A 16,820-nucleotide genomic window follows, 5' to 3' on the forward strand; every position below is an offset into this window, starting at 1 on the left:
AAGAACCGATCTGTACAGGAGAATCTGGGCTTGGCAAAGGTTCTGGGAGCTTCCATATGCCTCCAGGAGGATCAGCACAGGCTGACCCAGGGTAACATCGATGATCTCTTGGCCCAGACGATGAGCTTGAGTGTGGAGAGCTTGGTGAACCACCACATCATCAGGGAAAAGGCTCATCATTTAAGGCAGCAGATCCAGAAGGCGGGCTAGGATGCAGCTTCCGCCCGAGCCCAACTTTCATCTGCCCAGGAATATATAGCTGAAATTGAGGAGCGAATGAAATTCTATGAGGATAAATTGGCCGAGCAGGCTCATGATCTTGAAGAAGCTCGGGCGCTCCGAGCTGTTGATGTCGCTCGCCTCACTGAAGAACTTAGAGCCAAAGAAGAAGAGGCAGTGATGAGGGAGGCCGGTGCTTACGTGAACGCCCATAGGGACCTTTTGGCTGAGCTCAAGAACCGTTATCCTGAGGAGGACTTTTCCTGGATGGTGGACCTGGCTCCCCAAGACGAAGAGGAGAGCGAGGAGGAGGCTGAGGGAGACAGAGAGGGTGAGCGAAATGTTGAACAGGCTGGGGGTGATCCTCCAGCCGAATGACTTGTACTTTTTTACTTTGAAATGAATTGAAATTGTCTGGTTTGTTCAATGACTTGATGAGATCGGAAAGTATCTAAGTTGTACAAGCTCCTGATTGTTTGAACATATTAGAACACCAAACTTGAAAGCGGTTATTAATCTATGTATGAGAGGTCGAAAAAACATTGTAAGCATGAGATCGGCCGGGAACAAACACCGAATGGAACTTAAGATTATTAAAATTGGAAACCTGATTTGAACACTTAAGATCGGAAACACCATTAAGCCGGATCGAAACCTTAACTTTATTAAACAATTATCCATAATATTTATAAAAGGGAGATCGAAAATAAAAATGGATGGCACGAAGACCTAATGTTGGTTTGATTTCGCTTGACGAGAGATCGAAAATGTGATTGACTGGCAAGGAGACTTGATAATTGGTTTGAGAGATCGGTATTGAATTGAACGATATGGAGACTTGGCATTGGTTTGATCTCTTTGAAGAGAGATCGGTAATGAAGTGAGCACATGGAGACTTGGTGTTGGTTTGATTTCAAAGTCTATTGATTTTGGGGTTTGGCTAAAATATGGTGTCAACATTAATTTCTCACTCAATTCCTACTCGAAATAAGGTATACACAACATTTCTAGAAGGGATTGGCACTAACCTTGTTGGAGTTAACTCCCAAGCTTGCAAAAACTTCCTTTTCCTTCTTCTTTTTGCTGGCTAGAGAGAGTTTAAGGGGTGAGGAAGAGGTTTTGTGAAGCAAGCTTAAAATTTTATGGTGGTTTATCAAGAATTTCTAGTGAGAAGTTTGATCAACTATGGTGAGAGGAGTGAGAGGAAGAGGTCGGCTGAATGAGGAAGATAGATAGCAGAATTTTGTTTTCATTTTTACCTCATTTCATTTGTGTTTATCTCTTTCTAATTGTCTTGTCAATTTCCCATTGGTTAGAATTTATAATTTGTGAGAAATTTTCTTTTATGCATTATGACATAATTGCTTATGTAACAATTAAATTTACATTTTATTTTCTTTTTTCATTTCTTTTACTCATTTTTAATTATTTTCTCACAAATATTAATTCATATTTTATGTCATAATAATTATTTACTTAACAGGATAAGTCGGCCAAAAATCATTTCTAAAGACGAAATGACCAAAATGCCCTCCGTTTGGCTTATTGAGCCAAAATCGTCTGTACCGATCGAAAAATTTTTCTAAGCCTTTTCTTGGCATTCTAATGCCATAAAAACCTAAATGACTCTTCTCTGGAGTTTCAAAAATTATTTTATAAATTTTCGTTGGGTTTAGGGCTTCTAGCTGTGAAAACAACAACTTCCCACTGGGTTACCTATCGCTAAGGCACCGGCTCGTTTAAATTGGTTTTATTTTATTTCTAAAATTTTTTCTTAATTTTTCTTATTAGTATTTAAATTATTTATGACTCCTCACTCTAGTCTAAATATTTTTCCAGATGTTCTAGCTGTCTGCACTAACACCGGTCACCAGAATAGTAGAATGTACGGAATTTCTATAGTGAGAATGTTATAACTCTTCACCTTTAATTTAAATTTCGTCCTCGAAATTTACCTGATGCAAAAAGTTAAGGGAACTGTTGCCTCATCATCTCTTCACTTTTCCACGTTGCCTCTTCAGTGTTGTGGTGCCTCCAAAGCACTTTCACTCGTGGAATCTGCTTGTTTCTCAATTCTTTCACTTCCCGAGCTAGGATCCGTATAGGTTCTTCTTCATATGTCAAGTCCGGTTGTACTTCAATTTCTTCCATAGAGATGACATGTGAAGGATCTGAGCGGTATCTTCTCAGCATGGATACATGAAACACATTGTGGATCTTGTTCAGCTTTGGTGGTAAAGCTAGCCTATAGACCACTGGTCCCACACGTCCAATAATTTCATATGGGCCAATGAACCTAGGGCTTAACTTACCTTTTCTTCCAAACCTCAGTACTTTTTTCCATGGTGACACCTTGAGGAACACCTTATCGCCAACCACATATTTTATTTCTTTTCTCTTCAGGTTAGCATAGGATTTCTGTCTGTCAGAGGCAATCTTCATGTTGGCTTTGATTAATTTTACTTTCTTCTTAGTCTGTTTTACCAGGTCTGGCCCTACTAGTTTGTCTTTGCCTAATTCAGTCCAACACACTGGGGTTCTACATTTCCTCCCATATAATGCTTCATATGGGGCCATTTGGATGCTAGCTTGATAGCTGTTGTTATATGTAAATTCTGCCAGTCGGAGGTATCTATCCCAACTTCCTTCAAACTAGATGACACAAATCCTTAGCATATCCTCAAGGACCTAATATATATTTCATGTTATTATTATCATTTTAGTTCAATATTTGTATTAATTCAATTAGTTTCAATGTTTACCTGAATTGCTCTTTCTGATTGCCCATTCATTTGAGGATGGAAAGTTGTGCTAAAGTGGAGTTGTGTACCCAAGGATTCATGCAACTTCTTCCAAAATCTCGATGTAAACCTTGGGTCTCAATCAGTATGATGGAAAGTGGAATTCCATGCAGTCTATCCAGTGAGTAGTCAGTCCTAATTGGCAGAAAGTGTGCTGACTTCGTCAATCTATCTACTATCACCCACACTGCATCATGCTTCTTCTGGGTGAGAGGCAGACCACTTACAAAATCCATGGTGACCTGATCCCATTTCCATTCAGGTATGCATATGGGCTGTAGCAAACCCAATGGAACTTGATGTTCTGCCTTGACTTGCTGACATGTAAAGCATTTAGTCATATAGTCAGTTATATCCTTCTTCATACCAGGCCACTAATACTGAAGCTTCAGGTCATGATACATTTTTGTACTTCCTGGGTGCATAGCATAAACACTGGTGTGTGCCTTTTTTAGAATACTGGCTTTCAATTCCTCATCATCTGGTACACATACTCTTCCTTTGTAGTATAGACACCCATATACTTTCACCTCATAATCAGTTACCTTCCCTTCTGAGATTTTGGTCCTAATAGCCATTAATTTCTCATCTACCTTCTGCCCGTCTAAAATCTGCTGTAGCAGGTTTGGCCTCACTTGCAACTCAGCCAAAATAGCTCCATCTCGAACTAAGGATAGACGGGCATTCAATGATCTCAAAGCTGTGATGGATTTTCTGCTCAAAGCATCAGCAACTACATTTGCCTTTCTAGAGTGGTAGTCTATCGCACAGTCGTAGTCCTTTAGGAACTCAATCCATCGCCTTTATCTAAGGTTGAGCTCCTTCTGGGTTGGCAAATATTTCAGACTTCTGTGGTCTATGTAAATATAACACTTTTCCCCATACAAGTAGTGCCTCCATATCTTCAGTGCAAAGATAATTGCTGTAAGTTCTAGATCATGGGTGGGGTAGTTCTGTTCATATGGCCTTAGCTGCCTAGTGATACACTTGAATTGTATAGATGTTTTTAAGCACATTTACATTCTATTTCATAGCTTTTAGGCAAGTATTTTCATGCATAATAGTTGATTTCATTAGTTTTCATAATTTCTATTGTAAAGCCCTTAATTCCATATTTTCTGCATTATTTAAGGTGTTTGGATGAAGCCCCAAAGAATGGGAGTGCAAAGGAAAGCTTGGAGAGATAAAAAGACAAAGAATCGCTGTAGATACAAAGTACACGGGTCATGTAAACCAAGCCCCAGACCCATGTAACTCTCTGCCAGAAGAAAGCCAAGAGAATCGATGAGAAACACAAGTACACGGGTCGTGTAAGTCTCTGTCGGGTGTAAGCTTGAAGAACCTTAAGGGAACAATTGTACACAGCCAGTGTAACTAGGCTCGTGTAGTTGGCATAGACCCATGTAAATTTCTGTGCCAAAACAAGATTTCGCAATTCTCCTCCAGCAAGTTACATGGCCCTGCATTACGGAACCCGTGTAGTGAGACATGGGCCGTGTATTATGCTGCAGCCAGTTTTGTAACTCGAATTCCCCTCCTATTTTCTGATTCAAATGAGACTCATAAAGCTTTTTGGACTCAAAATGACCTAACCCTAGAGCAACCAATATAAATAGAAAAGAAAACATCAAGAAGAGGGGTCGGTCACTGCCATTGGGATTGCTGCTGAAGGTTGCTATTGTCAGGCTCTACATTAGTACTAAAAGAAGTTTTCAGCTGAAGCTCCACAAGATCAAAGTTGCAAATTCTCTTTGGTTCCTTCGTTTCATCTCCTTAGACAGATTTTTATTATTTCATTTCTTTTGTATAACTCTCTTTTTATTGTTTTTACTTTTTATCAAGACATTTGCTGAACTCACCATGAGTGAGTAGTTTTCTTATTCTGGACTTGGGAGAGTAGCTCTTGTAATTATTATTATGGATGAACACTGAGTTTTATTTATTGGATTTGAGATTTGTTTCTTGATTTAATTTCTTGCAAACTTAATGCATGCTATGTGTTGGTACTCACTTAGTTATGATTGTAGATGTTAATTGAAGGACTGAAAGGTGAAGATTTGTAACACCCCTAAGTTCGGTAGTGCGTTCTACTGCTCCAGTGACCAGTGTTGTCCGGACAGCTAGGATGCCTAGAACCGTACCTTGATATGAGAGAGGAGACATAAATAATGAAATACAAGAAAAGAAAATACAAGAAAAACAAAGGAAAAATCATAGCAAAGAAATGTAACCGAGTAAGTGAGCCAGGAAACCTAGCGATGGGTGACCGCACCGGGAAGTCACGGCGTGGACCGTTGACTGGCCCTGGACTGCGGGGAACCCTGGAAAATATTTTTAGGACATAAATAGACCCTTATTGAAGTATAAATCTCATTAGAAAGATTAAAGAAAAATTAAATAATTAGTACAAAGAAAAGTGAGAAATCGAAAAACAGACAAAATACGGTGTTACCGAAAAATCAGGAATGCAACCCGAACAGGGGCATTATGGTCATTTGACATCCCAAAGTGTCTTTTGACCTAAATGTCCATTAAAAATAAATAATATTACACTTAGAAAATGAAATGAAAAATTAAATTGGTGGTACCTAAAGTAAATAGTAGAAATTAAAGGTTAAATGTGGAATAAGTGAAAGTTAACTTATAATATGATTTAATTTTAGTTAGTGGACCACTATAGGATTAATTAAACATGAAATATGGCTGATGTAGGTCCACTAACCACCTGAAATCTCATCTTCCTCAAGTCCTCTCAAAATTGCCGAAATGAAGAACCTTGAAACCTCCATTGCCGTTTGGTTTTGAGCTTGATTTCCTCCCTCCATTTCAACTCCAATCCCTTAAGTAGCTTTATGAAAAATGGTCTACACATCACAAGGAAGATATTGATACCAATTTTGAGAAGTTTGGTGAAGGTTTAGCAAGTTACAATTAAAGGTAAGTTTGCATTTTTGAGAATTTCTTTGTTAAAGTTTATGTTCATGTTATGGGTGTTGGTTTGGTGAAGGAAAATTTTGAGTTTGAAGGGTTATTGTTGTTTTCATTTTGGACAGCCATGAGTCACGTTTTTGTTGAGATATTTGTGCATATAATTGATGGGAAATAATATTGATCATGGTGATTTAGTAACCTAGTGATTTACTTCATGTTTATATGGTGATTTATGCACTTGGATGGGAATTGGTAAATTGGATGGCACTTTGATGTTGAAGAATGGTTTATGCAGCTTGGGGACACTTGAGTAATGGTATATATTGAAGGAAGTGTGGGCAGAATATTGACCTAGAAGGTTGATGAGATGTATGTAGATTGATATTGTAAAGTGTATGTAAAACTTGTAATGGTTAGGTGTGTTTGTAATGGTAATTAGAAATTGTAATTGTGAATGATATTTGGTGTGTTGAGGGTAATGGTAATCTGCCCAAAATAATGTTAATGTAAAGTAGATAATGCTTTTGGTAATGTACCAAAACAGATTGGTAGGGTATGGAAGTAAACTTTGCAAAGTAAATATGTGTTTGAAGTGGGGTGTGAAAGGCATATTGAGGGCAGTGTACATTTTAACCTATAACCTTAAATGTGTAACCTCAATTGGTATGAGACCAATTTGAGGTGAAACTAGGCACAAAATGTGCCAACTTTCATTGAGAAACCATACCAAAATTCTGCTTGCAAGGTGACCTAAGAAAATGACCAATTCGGATTAGGTGCAATTAGGACCTGAAAAATGACCAATTGGGCAGCAGTGAGTGTTTAGGCCATAACTCACTCAAACCAGGTCCAATTGACCTGAAATTTTAACCATGAATAGTTAAGACCCATACCTAAAAGTCTTATGAAGACACCAAAGCCCAGAAATGACCATAAGCAAGTCAAAAAGCTTGCACAAGTTCGGGTCCAAAAACTGGCCGAACCAGAATTGACCAATTTGACCTAAAATTGACCTAAAATGGTACCAATTGACCAGCAATAGTATAATGACCATAACTCGGTCTACTTAACTCGGATTGACCTGAAATTTTGCCCCGCGTGCAATAAGACCTAGATCTACAAGTTTGTAGTTTCGACCAAGACCCGAAAACCGAGGGAACTAGATCGTCCGGTTAGGTCAAACCAGTGTCTCGGAATCCAGCAATTTGCATTAAAGTGCACTAAGCAAGGAAATGACTTTGGTAAAACATACCAAACCTAAAACCCTATCGAATGTGATATATTAACGACACTAAAACCTAATTTACCTAAAACGCAACGAGGGTCGGTATGTTAGGTGATTAAATGAATAATTGAGTTCAGTGCATTATTTACCAAACACCATCGATAGAGACAGTTTAATTTAGCACTGAAACACTTCAAATTGTGTTTCTCAGTTACTAAAGACTCAGGGAAAGGGAAGGAAACACTGAGTCCAGACCAGGGAGACAGTCATCAGAGGTTTGTGCACAACAACTATTTCTTTTGAATTTTTCAATTGAAATAAATATTGACTATTTGTACATTATTGTTTTAAATCGTGGAAATGTGTTTGAATGGATATTTATTGCTTGAAAAGCATTGTAAATGATTTGAAACTGTGAGAAATTGTTTGAATGATATTGATGGATACTCATTGCTTAAAAAGCATTGTAAATGGTTTGAAATTGTGGAAAAATTGGTTTAGTGTGATTTGTGAAAATCGAAGTTAATTATGAATTGTGTTGCCATTTTGTGAATGAAATTATGACTTGGGAAATTATTGGATTCTCACGAATCATTTGAATAAAATGTTTGGAATTGATTTTGTGTTCACACTTAGCATGACAGTATCATATCATTCCTTCTCCATTTATGGAGTTGTGATCGTTTATTTCCTTCTCCATTTATGGAGTCGTGATCGTTTATTTTTCCCTCTCTGGTTTACCAGTTGAGGTGATCGGATGAGTACTCATTATATAGCTAGCTCCCCTTCCTCATTGATTTCGATTAGTGAGGTTGTGATTGCTTTGTCGTGGTGTACAACGCGGCATTGATCGGAAAATTGTGTCATGGCTTAAGTTGTGAATGAATTGGCAACACTGTATTCTTAAATTATTCGACTAAATTGCGTTATTATGTATTGTGAGATTGTGAAATTGATTTAAACTCTTGTTGACATATACTGTCTATTGAATTCAACCATGATCTGACTTATTGAAAATTATTGTGATATTGACAAATGGAGTTTAAATTCTTGTTGACATTTATTGTCTTGAATTTAACTATGATTTTAAGTATCCACTATTTACATGACTTATGAATTGTGATTTGAAATTGTATTTGGTTAATGTTGTGTACCACTGAGACATTGTCTCAAATGATAGCTTTTATTGCCGCCGCAGTAGAGAGACAGATGTATACAGACTAGGCCGCATATACATCCAAATGAGGATTTCCTGGTATAATGAGTATACCAATATTTTGCATTTTGTACTGTAATGTATGACACTGTATGTACATTTTGTTTTTGGTTTTGAGCAGTTGTAAATTCAAATTGTACCTTGAAGTTGTAAAATAATTATGAGCTGTTTTGACTTGTAAAAGCTGTATTATATTTCCTTATCTCAGACTTTGAAAAATTTCTATGAAATTGAGTTGATAAATTGTTGTGTTGAGAAATATATTGTGTTGAGAAAAATGTGGAGTTGAGATTTGGAAAATTATTGAAGTGCTTTTTTTTACAGGTTTTCTGAAGAACTGTTTTATCCAAAATACAGATGGCACTCTGCCAAAATTTTTACAGAAATTCCAAATAAACCAAATGAGTTAGTTATTTCACTTCAGTTCACCAAAGTCTTTAACACCTGTAAATAGTGCTCACCACTGCAAAAGAAGTAAGAAAAGTTTTTAAAATCCCTTGTAGTGTATTTAATGGGTTATCAGTAGACGAAGTTGGTAATTCATTAGGTATACTACGGGATCATGTTATGCCTTACAAAGGGATAGGGTGTGACAAGATTAACATTAGAAAATCAAGATCTTGAACCTAGAAATTCTTACCTAGACATAGGCTGATACCTTTGTGGAACCTAAAAATTGGTCAAAGTTCTTAAAGGATTTTAATTAATTTGATCACCACGAAAGTAGGGTTCGAGTTAATTAGAATACCACCTAGATACCTTGAGAGAGGATTTAGGATAGCTTAGGACTGATTTCCATTAAGGAAAACAATCCTCAATTCAGTAAATAAACGAGATAACATCCCTAGTAAGATTCAAGTGTGAAATCTTAATTCCAGAATTGCTTCAAATAAATCATTTCATTTTAAGTTTACCATTTTAGTGTTTAAAGTTAACAAACTTCATTCCCTAAGTATTCGATAGCCTAGACAGTCAAGATTTTTGTGTAGATTGGTACTTGCTAAATAAAATTCCTCGTGGGAATGATACTCTACTTATCACTTTATTACTTATTAGCGATTCGTGCACTTGCGGTGATTGCAAAATAGCAAAATAAGTTTTTAGCGCCGTTGCTAGGGATTTTTGGTTTTAGTAATATCAAGCGATAGGCGATTTAGCTGATTTATTCAATTATATTTATTATTTAATTTTATTTTACTGGTTGTATTTCTTTTCTTTTCTCTCAGGTGCCCAATCTAGTATATGACCAGTGAAGGAACGGAAGCGTGAAAAACACAAGTTTATGCCATTGAATTTAAAATTTTCACCTAGGGTCACATGCATCATGCAAGATTTATTTTTATCTATTTGATTTCAATGATAAACAACATATTAAAACTCTTTTAATATATTTTTGGATATGTATTTGTCATTTAAGATTTTAAAATTAATCAGATTAATTTTAGAACCCTAGATTAAATCAAGAACAAACATACTAACCTATTGATGCACTGCAGTGTATTTGCTCCTTTGAGATGCGTCTTCAGGATACCAGATGTTGTCCCTCTAGCTTGTCCACACCAAGAATACCTATGGCAGCCCTTGAACAGCTTCTAAAGCTTTTTCTATTATTTAGAAAATCAAGTTCTGCCTTGTAAGAGATTAAAGATGTAAATAGGACACTAGAAACGATTTCTAGTATTTTTAATTCAAGAGATTGATGGCTAATCTCTTTGAATTGATGAGAGATGAAGAAGAAGAGATGGAGAGCCTCAAAATGGCGTGACAAAGGAGGAGTGGCTGCTGGTTATCTTATTTTTAATTCATAACAATACTTAAATAGCTAGGTCAACACATTAAACCCTTGCCACATGTCACCCTCTAATTGGTTCTAGGTTTAATTGACCCAATCACATTGTGCCAAGTGTCAAACCTATATTTAATCTTCATTTTAATCATCTTACATGATTAAAAGATATTTGGCAAGCTTATGTGTAATGCCATGTATCACCATCTCATGGTGCCACATGTCACCCTGTGAAATGACTAAATGCCCTTATGTCTTAATTTTGAGTTCTTAATCCAAAATAATTATTTCTCTTCTTCTAATCAATTTATATCAAATATAAATTAATTAATTAATCTCTATTAATTAATTTCTCATTAATTAAATTCATAATTAAACTCTTTAAATATAAATTTAACTTATACTATACATCCAATAATTTAGATTTGGTTTCAAGTTATGCTAGGGACTTTACAATCTAATTGCAAACCAAACCTATTTAATTAATCAATTAAACTCTTTAATTAATTAATTAAATCATATTTAATTAGGTGATAACTTGTGTATGTGTGTGACTTACTAGGCTCATCATTAATTGGCAATGAGATATGATATCAACTTTTAATATCATCAGAACTCTTTCTTACCATAAATAATTTCTCTAAATCATTTTATATACCTCATAGACCATGGTTAACACCTAGCATAGCATGCCATGGCCACCCAATTAGTAATAAGGTTTACGTTAAATGAACCTATAATTATATGTTACCATGCACTGGAATCTCACTGTTACAAAATCCCAACTCAAGCTGGAGTCATGGTTTATGTCAAACTCCATTTGCTATGAATATTATGTTCTCTTTTAATTCCAGTTCTTGATTAAAAAGATTTTCTCATCATAAACTCTTTTCTAAATAAATCTATCTGTCATGGCCAGGAACTTGAAACATCAAGAACAATTAAATGAACATAGGATTTTATCTCTATTTGCTTAGAGGAACAGATTCCATCTTGATTAACACCTACCTCCATATATAACTAATAGGAGCCAACACATGCTCATATACCCATACACAGTACAAGTATGAAAGTAGTATCAAACTCAAACTACTTATATACAAGATAACTGTGCTATCTCAGGTCTAAAAATTATATACATTGATATGATTTATGACAAAACATTGACAAGAGTAAACTCCATGTGCTTGTCATAAGTGTCACTGGTTCGGCCTACTTATCATTTATAAGTGCTTATCATGTTTGCTATATGGCATGAGACTCACCATTTCATATTATTTATATCTCATATAAATAACTTGGTAACAAACATGAATACAATCTTTTTGGATAAGTCATGTCCTTATTATGAAGTATCCTCGATTGTGAACCTATTTATGATACTTTGTACTAGAAATACTGTCACTCATATTCTTAACAACTTAAGAATAGAATTTTTAACAAAATATCAATGGACCTTTTGTATTACGCATAAATATATTATGTAAATGGAAAAGTGGAAATGCCTTTATTAATAAAAATATGTACAAGATACATACTAAATGATATGCTCTAGGGCATACTACTAATAATCTCCCACTAGCACTAGAGCCATTCATTACAATATCTTAGACCCATCTTCTCAAGATGACGGTCTAGCTGAGTATGTGACATAGGCTTAGTGAATGGATCAGCTGGATTTTCAGCTAATGCTATTTTCTGCATGGCTACATCGCCTTGCCCAACTATTTCTCTGATAATGTGGTAGCGCCTTTCTATGTGTTTGGATTTTTGGTGAGACCTTGGTTCCTTAGCCTGTATGACTGCTCCATTATTGTCACAGTGTTGTGGAACTGCTAACTCAATGGAAGGAACTATTATAAGTTTTGTCACGAACTTCTTTATCCAAACAGCTTCCTTTGCAGCATCTGATGCAGCAATATACTCAGCCTCGGTAGTAAAATCTGCAGTCGTGCTCTGTTTAGAACTCTTCCAACTGACTGCACCTCCATTACAAATGAACACATATCCAGAGGTAGACTTTCTATCATTGATATCTGATTGGAAATTAGAATTAGTATAACTAATGAATTGCAAGTCTCCACCTCCATAGATCAAGAATAAATCCTTAGTTCTTCTCAACAATTTAAGGATATTCTTGACAGCTATCCAGTGTTCCAAACCTGGATTGGATTGATACCTGTTAGTCAAACTAACAGCATATGCAATATCCGGCCTAGTACACAACATTGCATACATTAAACTTCCAATAGTCGAAGCATATGGAATCCTGACCATCTTATCTCTTTCTTCAGGTGTCTTTGGAGATATATCTATAGAAAGATGGATACCATGTCTCACTGGTAACAATCCTCTCTTGGAATCAAGCATGTTAAACCTCTTTAACACCTTTTCCAAGTATAGACTTTGGGATAAACCAATTATTCTTTTCACTCTATCTCTATAGATGCGAATCCCAAGAATATAGGTTGCATCCCCTAAGTCTTTCATGGAGAATGTATTTGACAACCATACCTTTACAATTGTCAACATACCTGTGTCATTACCTATCAATAGTATGTCATCCACATATGAGACAAGGAAAGTGATAGCACTGTCACTAACCTTCTTATATACACATGGCTCATCCTCATTTTTGCTAAAACCAAAGGATTTAATGGCTTCATCAAAACGGATGTTCCAACTCCTCAAAGCTTGCTTTAACCCATAAATGGATCGCTTTAGCTTGCATACCTTGGAATCATCTTGGGATTCAAAACCCCTAGGTTGTTCCATGAAAATGTTTTCTGTAATTTATCCATTGAGAAAAGCTATTTTAACATCCATCTGCCAAATCTCATAATCATAGAATGCAGCTATTGCTAATAGAATCCTAATTGATTTAAGCATGGCAACAGGCGAGAAAGTCTCCTCATAGTCGATTCCTTGCCTTTGGCAAAACCCTTTCGCTACTAGCCTTGCCTCATAGGTCTCTACCTTTCCATCAGAACCAATTTTCTTCTTGAAAAACCATTTGTTCCCTATAGGTACAATACCTTCAGGTGGGTCAACAAGATCCCAAACTTGATTCTTATATATGGAATCAATTTCAGATTTCATAGCATCAATCCATTTTGAAGAATCTTTATCTGATATAGCTTCTTCATAGGTAAGTGAATCATCTCTATGATCTACTTCTTCATGAGTAGATAACTCTTGTTCTTCTTCATGAAGGAAACCATTTCTCACTGGTGGGTGAGATACCCTGGTTGTTCTACGAGGAACAGCTGTAGATGTTTCATCAACGGGTATAGGTTGACTAGATGGATCTATATCCATCTGATCTGTTGATTGGTTAGAATTCTCTAATTCCAACTCTATTTGCCTTCCTTTGCCTCTTTCTTGGACAAACTGTTGTTCAAGAAATATGGCATCTTTACTCACCACAACCTTTTGTGATATAGGCAGATAAAAATAATATCCAAAACTATCTTTTGGATATCCAACAAATCGACCCTTTTCTGACCTGGTTTCCAATTTATCAGTGTTTAGCTTTTTGATATAAGCTGGACAGCCCCAAATCTTAACATGCTTAATACTTGGTTTTCTTCCATGCCATATCTCATAAGGTGTGGAAGAAACTGATTTTGATGGAATGCTATTCAGAATATACAAAGCTGATTCTAATGAAAATCCCCAAAAGGAGATTGGCATATCAGTATAGCTCATCATACTACGTACCATATCCAATAGGGTACGATTTCTCCTTTCAGATACACCATTCAGCTATGGCGTTCCTGGAGGAGTCAGCTGGGAAACAATCCCGTGCTCTCTCAAGTATTCATCAAATTCAATACTCAAATATTCACCTCTACGATCTGATCGAAGAGCTTTAATACTCTTTCCTGCTTGATTTTCTACTTCAAATTTAAATTCTTTGAACTTTTCAAAGGATTCATGTTTGTATTTCATCAAATACAAATACCCAAACCTTGATCTATCATCAGTAAAGGTAATAAAATAATGAAAGCCCCCTCTAACCATTTCTTTAAATGGACCACATACATCACTATGTGTTAGCTCTAAAATATTTTCAGTTCTTAGTCCTTGTCCAACAAAGGGTGATCTAGTCATTTTGCCCTGAAGGCAAGATTCATAAGTTGGAGTAGGCTCAGAGCCCAAAGAGGATAGAATCCCCATTTTCTCTAATTCTGCAATCCTATCTTCTGCAACATGACATAATCTTAAGTGCCAAATATATTTTGAATTTTGAGTTAATTTTCATCATGGCATTGCATTCTTTTAGATTGCTATACTCTGGACAGTGGAAACACTTTCCTGCTGGCAGTGGAAACACTTTCCTTCTGGTAGTGGAAACACTTTCCTTTACCTTTGTCAACTTTGATCTTTGTTTTTCTGTTTGGCTATCTTCTTGGAAGGACCAGGAATCTGAGATTTCTTTTTCTTATTGCCCTTCTTCTTATTGGACTTTCTAGTAGAAGAAGATGCAATCAAAGCTATCTCTTTTCCTTTATTGCCCGACATATTCTTTTGGGCAATAACCAGCATGTTGAGTAAACCAGCTAAGGTGCATTCCTTTTTAGTCATATAAAAATTTGTCATAAAATTTCCAAAATACTCAGGAAGGGACTGAAGGATCAAATCCATATGTAGTTGGAAATCCATGTTGAAGTCAAGATGTTCTAACTGCTCAATCAGCTGAATCATCTTGTGGACATGATCCCCTAAAATTCTGTCCCACAGACATCTTCATGCGGAACAGCTGCCTAGATATCTCATACCTAGCATTCCTACTGTGCTCACCATACAACTCTTGTAGGTGAAGGAGGATCTCACTCGCACTCTGCATGTTCTCATACTGCTTCTGTAACTCATTACTCATAGAAGCAAGCATGTAATACTTAGCTCTCATATCATGCTCCTTCCACTTGTCCAAAGTTTCATGTTCCTCTTGAGTGGCCTCTGGAGGTCAGGGACCAGGAACATTTCAATCTAGAACATATCCTATATGTTCAAGGTTCAGGACAAGTTTCAAATTCTTAGCCAATCAGAGAGATTATGTCCTGTCAACCTATTGCGATCAAGTATGCTTGCAAGGATATTGGATGGTGGTGGTTGTTCTGTGCTCATTATTATCAGAAAATTAATTGCAGAAAATAACCAAATTAATTAGTAAATGTATCAAGTAATTAACCAAAATGATTATGGTCTTTTAATCAAATTGTTCCTCCCTCTAACTTAGCGAATCCTACACTTCCAAAGTAGAAAACGGAAATCTTAGTTGGATGGAATTCTAGTGGGTGATTGAGTTCTTATAATTCTATTGATCATCCTCAGGTACATCCATTATTGGAATTACAATAAACTATAAATGAGCAACTCCTTGTCCATCACATCTTATGTGAGGTTCAATCCTTTACCTAGCCCCTAATGCTCAAAATCTCAGGTGCATCCATTATTGACTTATCTTGCATTAGTTAAGTTGATCCCATTGAGCCAGTAATTATGCAAATAATTTTAATGTCCTCATGTACATCCAATATTGGCCACCAAACCATTTACATATTTACAACATCTCATGCTTAACAATTATTCTTAAGAAAATCTCTTAAATTAATTGCATCTTATGCAACTATTTAAAATTTCTTAAAATAATTGCCCTAATGGAGGGCCCATGTTATAATTACTTTAATTATAGCATTTCCAACTTAATCATTTGTTTGGAAGATTTTATAGTCATCCTAATTACTATTAAGGTCTCACTTTGCACATTATCCATTTAGCATGCATATATCATATAATTGCATACATTCTCATACATCTCATGCATTCATGGATAAGTAGTAAATATGGTATGATCATGGACTTTCTAAGGGATTCAATTCTGAGCCACCAAGAATTGAATCAGGGCATTCCTAGGTTCATTTTATTCATTCATTTTACAAGAGTTGCTGAAGGAGTATATAATCAACACTTGATCTTGAATTCCTCCCACTAGTCCCACTAATGCTCTTGACCTCCTTGAACTTCTTGCAATCCAATATTACATAGTAATCCTTGGCATACCAAGGCGAATTTACAAGAACTTAAATAAATGAAATTACAACAAAAAATTATTACAAACTTAATAATACATGCCCAAATAAATTAAAATAAATTAATTAATTTACAATCCCAAAGAAACATAAAAGAAATAAATCCAATCACATTGATCTTTTATAGTTCATGATCATCCATCATGCATATCACTATTTAACAATTAAATAAAATATACATATTTAAATTAAATTGAATATCTCATATTCAACTTAAAAATCCAGATTTGAATATGATTCAAATAAATTTAAAAATTCAGATTTGAATCTCATTCAAACAAATTTAAAAATTCAGATTTGAATCACATTCAAACAACCTTAAAAATTCATATTTGAATCACATTCAAATAATTTTTAAAAAATCAGATTTGAATCACATTCAAACAATTTTTAAAAATTTAGATCTAAATATTATTCAAACAACTTTAAAAAATCAGATTTAAATATGATTCAAACAACTTTAAAAATTCAGATTTGAATCATATTCAAACAACTTTTAAAATTCAGTTTTGAATCACTTTCAAACAATTTTTTTAAAATTCTGATT

Source organism: Hevea brasiliensis, chromosome 1, assembly GCF_030052815.1.
Source record: "Hevea brasiliensis isolate MT/VB/25A 57/8 chromosome 1, ASM3005281v1, whole genome shotgun sequence".
NCBI lineage: Eukaryota > Viridiplantae > Streptophyta > Magnoliopsida > Malpighiales > Euphorbiaceae > Hevea > Hevea brasiliensis.